Genomic DNA, 10,339 nt, shown 5'->3' with positions numbered 1-10,339 from the left:
TACAAAAATGAATAATTTATGAATAATTTTTCCAAAGTTTGCCCTTTTTCATACTACCAAAAACTAAGCATCTACTACATAAGGAATTAAAGATGGACCATATAAGTTTCTCTTGAAGCTTCGTTATTTGTTCCATGTAATAATTTTCAATATTATTCTTTCGTAGAGAAACCTTTGGTTGCATGACGTTAGATAGAGGTACTTCTTTTGTAGGTGGTCTCAAATCTTGACTTCCTCTAACATCTCCAATCCTCCTCTTTCTTAGTTGCCTTCAAAGAAATTTAAATGTGGCTGCAAGTGTTGTAGCCAACTCATGCCAGTCTACTTAAACACAAACATTAAAAACCATCCATTTATGAATAGCCAACCACACTTTATTCAATTCATTTTAAACAATAATCAACTAAAAAGAACACAATCTTCAATCAAAGGGAGCACATGGCATAACTGAATATTTTTTATTTACACAAAAAATTGGCATCAATACCAATTATTTAATTTTGAAAAATGTGATAATATTTGGTTTATCCTAATGACTACGTACCATTACTTTCCTCATGAATGGTTGACATCCCCTCTCCTTTTTCCCAAGTAAAACTGCTAATCGTAGAGAAGCCAATTTTACTACACCCTAACATTAACTTAGAAGTTAAGCTTATGATGTTCCTCTTTCACTCTCCCAATTTCCTGGATATGCTTATTACTTGTATGATGCATATGTGTAGATCTATAACCTCATCTTTATACTATTATACACAAAATTCAATAATAATGCCTAGATTTGTGATATTCATCCTTTGATGTTAGACATATATATGAAGAACACGAAATAAAGTCTGTTGCACATATATTTTCAACCCAAATGAAGATCAATCAACTTATTCTTAAAAAGTGTAAATCAAGCAATAAAACAAAAAGATGAGCACACTGTTGTAATTGTTGAAGGGGTTTCTTACCTTTTTACCAGAACCATGTGCTCAAATTATAGTCATCCCCTCTCCATGTAGAGAAAATAATTATAAACCAAAATAGGAGGGAAGTGATATTTTTGCCTTTTTGAGTGTGGTTGCAGCAAAGAGATATCATCTCAAAGAGAGTAGTATCATATACCACTATAGATAAAAGCTACAAATAGAGTACACCAAGTTCCCATATATAAAATATAGAATACACGAAATATGATTAGAGTTCAAAACAAAGAATTAGAAGAAAAAACGAAGAAATAATCCGAGACATGAGAAGGTAAAAACACATATAATTAAATTGAAACAAATGAATTCAGTAATAAATCACATAACATGATATTGCAGGATTTGAATCAACTAATGAATTCAACAATTTTTGAATGAATCTAACTAAACAAACAAATATATAAGAGACAGTAAAAACCGATTGTACCTTAACTGTCAGTCGATTTTCAGAGGAAAGAGCATGCACAACCATAGTCACAGCGACATCAGTAAATCACATGTAATTCCTTCAAATCAAATCATCAAAACTAAATTGGTGTGGCCTATTTTTGTTTCAAAAAATACCCTCAACTTGAAAGGACACGGTTGGAAAATAGGGGTGGTTATCATTGTTACTCTTAATCAAGCGGTTACATTGTTTTGCTGGAGGAAAAAAAGAACATAGAACCACAGTAACTAACATAGGAAATGGAAATAGAGAAACATGACAAAATAATGTAGAAATTGTGAAGAATATAATTGATGTTAGTAAAATAAAAAATTTGAAAAATAAAATTGAAGCATATAATTTATACCGGTGAAATAGATGGATTGAACAATACCTTAACTCAGTGCATGTTGCTCCCTGACAAAAAAAAAAAAAAAACTGAAGATGAAATGGGTATGAGAAAAAATAATAAGAATGTAAGTAAGGAAAATAATTAAAGAAACAGGGAAGGAGGTCATACCACCATGTTGCTTTTTTTGCGTTTACTTATTTTATTTTTTAACTTCAAAACTACAATTATGAAATTAAAGCCTGAAAGATTAAAGGTTAAAGCATCACAGATAAATTGTCACCAATAATCAAACACCCAAAAATAAATAGAAGAAAAATAAGAAAAAGCAAGAATCAAAACTAAATAAACCTGGACTTTCAAGGGTGTTGAGATTGGTCGGGTCATTCATATAGTGTATAAAAAATTAGTAAGAGAAAAGGAGAGGGATAAATGTTTTTTTTTTTTGCAAGAGAGGGATAAATGTTGAGAGAGAAGAAATAATATATGATTTTACCACAGTATTCTTGTGGTAGTGGAATCCAACAACCATGAAAATGCTTTGATACCACCAGGGGTCCCCTCTTTCCCGTCCCTCAACCTCACTCTTCAACTACAATTTTCTTCTTTGTATATGTGGCAGTTTTGTGTTACTTGCAAAGGACCAACAAACCAGATACTCCTTTCTTGTAACTTCTGCAAGTGGTTATTGCAAATGTAAAATACAAAATTGTATGCGGTTACCTGGTAAATTGTAAAAAAACTGAAGGGTAATTATGGAATAGAAAAAAGGCTACACCAAAAAAATGTTTTGCCTTTATTAATAGGTATAGATACAAATTTTGTAATGTTTCAACTTTCAAGCCATCTTCAAGAATCTTTTCAACCATACTTTTGACATTATCCTGCAAAGTCACAAAGACAAATTTAAACACCATCAATTTATTTTTATTAGAACTTATATTATCATACTATATCAACCATCAGAAAATGCATGAATCATATTGTAGTAATATACAATCTTTTGAAGTCCCCAGAGATCTACATAAAGTTGGATTAGAAGAATTGATAGAAATATTTATTTTCAAATCCCAATTTAAAGGAATTTAAATATATTTGAAATTTATAAACTATTTTGAGAAGTACATGCTCTCTATTCCATAGATTCTGCACTCATAATCTTGAAGAGGGACTTTATTGCTTACAAGTAAAACCACTATTATGTTTATAATTGAATTTTTAAAATGACTATATATTACAACATAATTAATCCATAATTGAGTAATGAGTAAAGATACTCTAACACTCTCATACAAAACAAAATTATCCACAAAATACTTTGAGAAGCCTATAGTAGATAATCATAACAAAAATATGTTCTCATCAGCTGTTTCTTACATATTTTCTTTTCATAACTTTAAAAATTACTTTAGTTTTAGTTCTACTAGTGAATATATAAGGGTATGTCTAGAACATGCCATATATAAGTTTCCTATAATCATCCAATGCAATGAAGATTAAATCTGTCATTTACTATATAATGAAAAGCCGCACTCATAATGACAATAATACAAGTTTGTAAATTTTTAATATGTGTCATAGATTGATCTTAAATTTGTAGTTCGAATATATTATGCAATGTCATTCAATGCCATACATAATTCATGGCCATCGACAAGAAAACAACACATGGTTTCCTAAATTCTAAATTTCCATATCTTTTATTATTGCCATTTGAAATATATGTTCTGAAACCATGACCAAACTAAGTAATATAAAAATTAGATTATGTTACAATGATGTTCACTTTTTAAAGAATGAAATCCAAACTTCCATTCATTCCATCATAAACTATCTAAACAACAATGATAACTAATTATATTATATTTATTCCACTTCTCATTAGATATACAAGAATAATCTTATTCATGCTAATTAAAATAGGCCATAATTAAACAAATACTTTTAAGTAAGTTGAGATGATGATAATCTTTTCAGGAACAACTTAGGATTATATACAAATTTGAACTTATGCATGAAACTTTAAACATTTAAGACAATGTTTGAGACAACTAATAAAATGTTTCAAATTTTTAGATCAGTTAATACAAGAAACGCACAATCACCCACCACTTTGCTTAAAGTTAGTGTGAGTCACAAATATAACAAGTGTTTTAAAAAACAAGAACAAATGTATGCCTAGCCCACCAACGAACACCAGACAGCCCTTCAAGGATATCAGAATGGTGAATTCTATTTGCAGTTGTTCTAGTAATCACATCACCTATAATACAAATTAAACAAAATTGAATTATACAAACTTAAGTTCTTATCTAAGCAGACTTATTGTTAATCAATAAGTGCATATTGGCAGTCACTTTAATGAAACCGCCTTTGGCCATTGCGATTTTGATAAAAATTACATTTTTATGATTTTAACAAAATAACAGTGTAGTTGGATTTTACCAAACCCACTATCCATCAAAACCTATGAAACATTGGCGCAGACACCAAACAAGACACTAAAAATTGATGAGTGGACAATTGTAATAATATGAATGTAAACATACATACAATTAAACCAAGCAAAATCACATATATCAATGACTTTAATCTAAAGCGTTAATGCTACATAGATCCAAACATACATACACTAAAACCAAAAAAGCCTTCAATCTAACACGTCCGTGCTTCATAGACCCAAACATACATACACTAAAACTAAACACGTCATCAATTCAAAGCGTTGGTGCTATAAAGATCCACATAAACTAAAACCACGTTGATGGTAAAACACCAATGAAACATAACAGAGAACAACAAAATTAATCAAAATAAAAATGTTAAATCAGATCTACAACAATATCTAACTAATGAAATAAAAATTTGTTGAATAAAACTGGATGAGGAGGGAGAAAAAATAAACCTTAATCCTTAAAGGTGAAAATTTAACTAGTAGGCACAACTCTTCTGAAGAGGAAGCTTCTTCTAAATGAAGAGAGCTTGAAACCCTAATTTTTCAAACCCTTTTTTTATTTTTTTATTCGATGCTTCAGGATTGCTGTGTTGTTTAGTATATACTAAGTGTTCAGAATCTTTGTTTTGTTTTTGGTTTTATGTGTAAAAAAAAGATATTTTTATATTTTGAATTGGAAAGAAAAGGTAATAACGAATAAAAAGAGAAAGGGTTGATTATTATTTTCTTTATTTTGATTGGCAAAAAAGGCAGTAACTAGTAAAAAAAACACCAATGAAACATAACAGAGAACAACAAAATTAATCAAAATAAAAATGTTAAATCAGATCTACAACAATATCTAACTAATGAAATAAAAATTTGTTGAATAAAACTGGAGTGAGGAGGGAGAAAAAATAAACCTTAATCCTTAAAGGTGAAAATTTAACTAGTAGGCACAACTCTTCTGAAGAGGAAGCTTCTTCTAAATGAAGAGAGCTTGAAACCCTAATTTTTCAAACCCTTTTTTTATTTTTTTATTCGATGCCTCAGGACTGCTGTGTTGTTTAGTATATATACTAAGTGTTCAGAATCTTTGTTTTGTTTTTGGTTTTATGTGTAAAAAAAAGATATTTTTATATTTTGAAATGGAAAGAAAAGGTAATAACGAATAAAAAGAGAAAGGGTTGATTATTATTTTCTTTATTTTGATTGGCAAAAAAGGCAGTAACTAGTAAAAAGAGAAAGTGTTGATTTTTTTTTTTTGAGTTAAGAAAAATATTCACACACTCCTATCTTAGGAGTCAAATTTTGAATTTTTGAACAAAATCTGTTTTTCTTAAATTTAATTTTGGAACAAAATCTGATTTTCTTTGATTGTAATTATGGAAAGCATATTTATTTATTTTTTGACAAAATGGAAAGCATAATTTGTTACTAATTATGAGTTGTGAAGAGAAAAAGAGTAGTACAATACCCATTCCATGGGCGGTTCTATGGCTCGGCGACCCCGGGCACTCGTCCGGGCTTCGACCCAATTTTTTTTTGCAATTTCTTATGTAAATTCCTATGAATTTCTTAAAATAAACCCCTGTAAATTGGGAAATTTCTTTAGATTTTTTTATTTGCTTACAATTTCTTATGTAAACCCCTATAAATGTGTTGCAAATTTTTTTTGCCCAGGCTTTACAATAATCCTGGCTCCACCACTGACCCATTCGATTATTGAAGTCCAGGAAGATGAATGCACGCGGCGGAATTTTAGTGCTCTCCTATTTTCCATATGTTAATTCCATGCTTTTATAATATTATATTATTGTTAGTTTCCTTTGATTAATAGCATTTATAAAAATTAAAAATAAAATGAAGTAAACCACGAAGAAGTGTATGGTTTTATAGTATTTTCTCAAATACATCATGATTTTATAAATATTTCAAAAATATTTTTTTTCATGTTGTGAACTAGATATTCTCTGTGTAACACCCATACTATATTGTCTAGAATATTTAGATGAGTGTTAAACATAGAGTACTAGATGCATTGAATGTACAACATAATTTCTTGCTTGAATGAAAATACATTGGTGAAACAGTTTTATACATCTGATAAAGTACTAGCTAAATCCTACAAGGTACATAATACCATATGAAACAATCATGTACATTACTAATGAGTACATGATGTAAGATAATAACTGAGTACTAAATACATAATATTAGTAGCAAATAGCAATATGCTAATATAAAATGATGTGCGTAATCATCCAACCTCTTCTGCTTATCTTCATCACGAGCAACCTGTTTAACTGAAATGAAAACAAAAGGATTGAGATGAGAAAGGATGTCTCAGTGAGTTCTACCTACCCTAAACTATAGGCAATCTCGGGAAACCTACGATCGCCATATGTCTGTACATATATATAATCCAAGGTTTACTATTCTGTCATGAATATCATACTAATCTTGGGAAATACTAGTATCACTAACTGTATAATATGATAATTCTTGTCATACTATCATAATCATATCATATAATCATATTCATATCTTATTAAGTTAGCGTGGAATAAACAATGTCATCTGAGATCATTTTACAGAATGGGCCGTGTGGAGTAACCCCTAACACATTCCTTTAGTTGGCCAACTAAATTCCCCATCATATCAGAGCTAGAACCGGACTCCTCTTACTATCATGTGGTTTGCCAACTAGGGTAAAACCATCTAGCATAATCTGGAGCCTGTGAGGGACACGACATATCTAAATATATTTCTATCTGAGAATAACAATAGTATTACATACAATGGCAGATAAACATGCAATAAATTAGGCCTAATTTAAAGATTATATCACTCATTAATAAGATAACTACCCCTAAGGTGGGAGACTAAACTACATGAACTCACATGATTTATTATGGATTCTTTCAACCATTGATCTTCAGCTTAGGCACTTCTACCACTACCTCAACCATTGCTCCTTGCACCCATTAAGCACAACTTAATACCATACTTGTTCATTCCAAATGCACTGTATTACCCTATCTTTAAAACAACTTATGCATCTAAGCTTTCTGCCAGTCTTCAATCCTTGCACAAATTCTTTCATCTCTTGTTTTTACTGATCCAAGCATCCTCTTCAGCTTAAATCTCTTACATGTAATGATTTATTGCCACCTTTTTTCTTGTTTCTAACATCTTAAGCATCCATTCCCAACATATCATCTACACATGTACCAATGATGGCTTAGCTAAGAGTTTGAACATAAAGGAGGGAAGGTTTGGGTTTGGTTCAACAAAAAGAATGGAGGTAGGAATATCAAGGCTCAACCCAAGCCTTTCCATTTTTCTAGGGTTCATAAGATTCACTTGCATGTTGGATTAAGTGGGTTGGGTGAGAAATTGATGAGATTGAGTGAAGGGGGAGAGAGACTGAGAGTTGAGAGAGTTTATGAGGGAATAATGATTCCAGTAAGTGAATGAGAATAGTAAATGAGAGTAAAAAAGGGTTTGGCTTATATTTATCCACATGCAACAATTACCCTCTTTTCTTCACATGGCTCTCACAGTCGTAGACAATTATCACTGCGCAGTTAATTGCTTTTTGTAGTCCATTAAAATAATGCTTAGGGTATTATGGAAAATAATTTATACACCTTATCATACAATTTACCCTTTATTAAATATTATTCTCAGACCTGCTCAACTGATACTACTGTCTGTTAGGAATTAAGCGGGATATTACACTCTGCAAGCAATTGTAGAAACTACTCTCTTGAACCAGGCTGGACCACAATAAGTTGAATAGCTTTCATTCAAGATATTTAGCATGGTTGCAATTTAAAGATTGGATTCGAACCCAAAACCTCTAGTTAAGTTGGAAGCGATCATTTACCATCTATGAGATAATGAGTATTTCAAAGAACGGTTAAATATAGTCAAAGAACTTTTTGAAATACTCTTAATCTCGGAGACCTATTTAAGATTGTCTTAAAAAAACAATAACAATACTAAATTATAGAAACTGATTTAAAACTTATTTATAAAATCAAAATAACAATATTAGATAATACGATGTCATATACTCTCTTACTGATCGTGTTTTGATTGAATTCATGGAGAACAGAAGTGATGGATTCGTTCAAAGTTATTGCTAATTTGAATTGGAGATGTGTGAAAGGCGGCAACCATTGAGAGAAATTTCTTAGTTTTAGTTTATTTTTTTATTTATTTATTAGGGTTTTATCCCTTGTCGTTTGGGTGAATTTCAGTTTACCCCCTTGTAAAAAAATAGTTGTTGTTGTACCAAAAAAAAAGTTGGAGCCCTTGTCATCTAAAGACTATTTGATTTCATACCTTTTAAACATATGATTATGCAAACTAATTGATGTGACACGCTAACTGTGTAACGATGGATGATGTGGCATTGACACATCAAAAGTTTCATTTTTATTTTTAAAAATATTGAACACATCAAAATAATTAACATAATAGAATTTTCTTGTTAAAAAAACATAATAGAATTTTTAATTTTTTTTAAAAATAATATTGAACATAGTTTATCTTCTTCTCTAGGAACCCATTTTCTTCTTCCCTTATTGTTCTAAGCCATTCTATTTCCTTTTTCATGCCTATCACCATATCTTCATCTACTTCATTCAACATCATCATCAACCAACAAAAACCAATTTTTTTCTACAAAAATCAATAGAATTGAAAAAAAAGGATTTATTTAAAAAAATCAATAGAATTTCCTTAAAAAAAATTGTCCATCCAACTATTCTCTTACAATTCCCTTCCTCTTTCCTCATTCTCTTCTCATTTCTCACTCTGATCCTATAAACCTAACAACACATTCAACATCACAACATATTCCAGTCATGTCAGCACCACCGTCTCGTCCACCGTCTGTGCCTTCGACCTCTGGCCAACCCCTTGGTGACCCCCACCACTCAACCACCATCAAACAACTCTCAGATCCGTGAGTGAATTTGAGTTTGTTCTAGTTTGATTCCTATTGACTTTTATGGAAGTGGAAACACAAACTAAACATTCATTTTTTTTATGAAAAATTATTTCTGGGCATAACCTAATTAATGTTGAAGGAGAAGGAAGATAAAGAGAATATAAAGGGGGGAAGTGGAAGAGAAGAGAGGAGATAAGAGAAGAGAAAGAGAAGAAATGAGAAAGGAGAACAGGAACCGGGAGAGATGAGAGAAGATATTTTTTTTTTATTTAAATAATGATTTTTTATTATATTTAATTATTTTAAAAAAAAACTGATTCACAAATGACACATGTATTGAAAAAAAAATATGGAAAATGAAAATTAATTACACACTCAGAGTGTCACATCAGCTAGTTTGTACAGTCAAATATCTTGAGGGTTTAAAATCAAAGAATCTTTAAATGACAAGGAGAAATCTCCAACTTTTTATTTAAAAGGAGATAAACCAAAATCCACCCAAATAGTTTGTGTGTGTGTGTGTGTGGGGGGGGGGGGGGGGGGGGGGCTAGTCTTATCACACTAAGTGGGGTCGGCTACATGGATCGAATGACGCCATAGTGTTCTGTCATAAACCATATTTGGATCTAACTCATTGACCTCTAAATCCTTTCTAATGGTTTCTCTAATAGTTTTCCTAGGTCTTCATCTACCTCTTTTAACTTGACTTTCCTCCATTTGATCTACTCTTCTTACAACAGAATTTACGGGTCTTCTCTCTACATGTCCAAACCATCTAAGCCTATTTTCTACCAACTTTTCTACTATAGGTGCTACCCCCACTCTCCCTCTAATAGTGTCATTCCTAATCCTATCATGTCTAGCCTTACCACTCATCCAACGCAACATCCTCATCTCCGCTACACTTACTTGACTCTCGTGTTGGCTCTTAACCGCCCAACACTCAGTACCATACAACATTGGCGGTCTGACTGCTGTCCGATAGAAATTTCCTTTCAACTTAAGTGGTACTTTCTTATCGCACAAAACCCCTGAGGCTCTTCTTATCACATAAAAATTAAATTTGAGATAATTTTAAAAAAAATCTTGCAGAGACTTTTCACAATAGAGAAAATTATTACTTTTCACAAGGGAGAATATGTTGACGTATGCCTTATATGTTGACGCATTCCTTATATGCATGCTTATGATTTGA

General features: G+C 31.2%; 1 long non-coding RNA gene across 1 annotated transcript; it reads right to left on the bottom strand.

The window, feature by feature from the left end:
- Positions 1–2,383, bottom strand: LOC146927531 (uncharacterized). Its single transcript, XR_015005707.1, has 4 exons — positions 1,919–2,383; positions 1,766–1,815; positions 957–1,613; positions 1–291 (listed from the first exon to the last, which is right to left on the bottom strand). It is a non-coding gene; the product is annotated as an uncharacterized LOC146927531 (long non-coding RNA).
- Between the last annotated feature and the right edge of the window lie 7,956 nt (positions 2,384–10,339).

The sequence above is a fragment of the Medicago sativa genome, chromosome 4 (assembly GCF_051527215.1).
Source record: "Medicago sativa cultivar Bolivia chromosome 4, Bolivia_mono, whole genome shotgun sequence".
Taxonomy (NCBI): Eukaryota; Viridiplantae; Streptophyta; class Magnoliopsida; order Fabales; family Fabaceae; genus Medicago; species Medicago sativa.
This window is presented reverse-complemented; position numbering and strand designations above follow the sequence as displayed.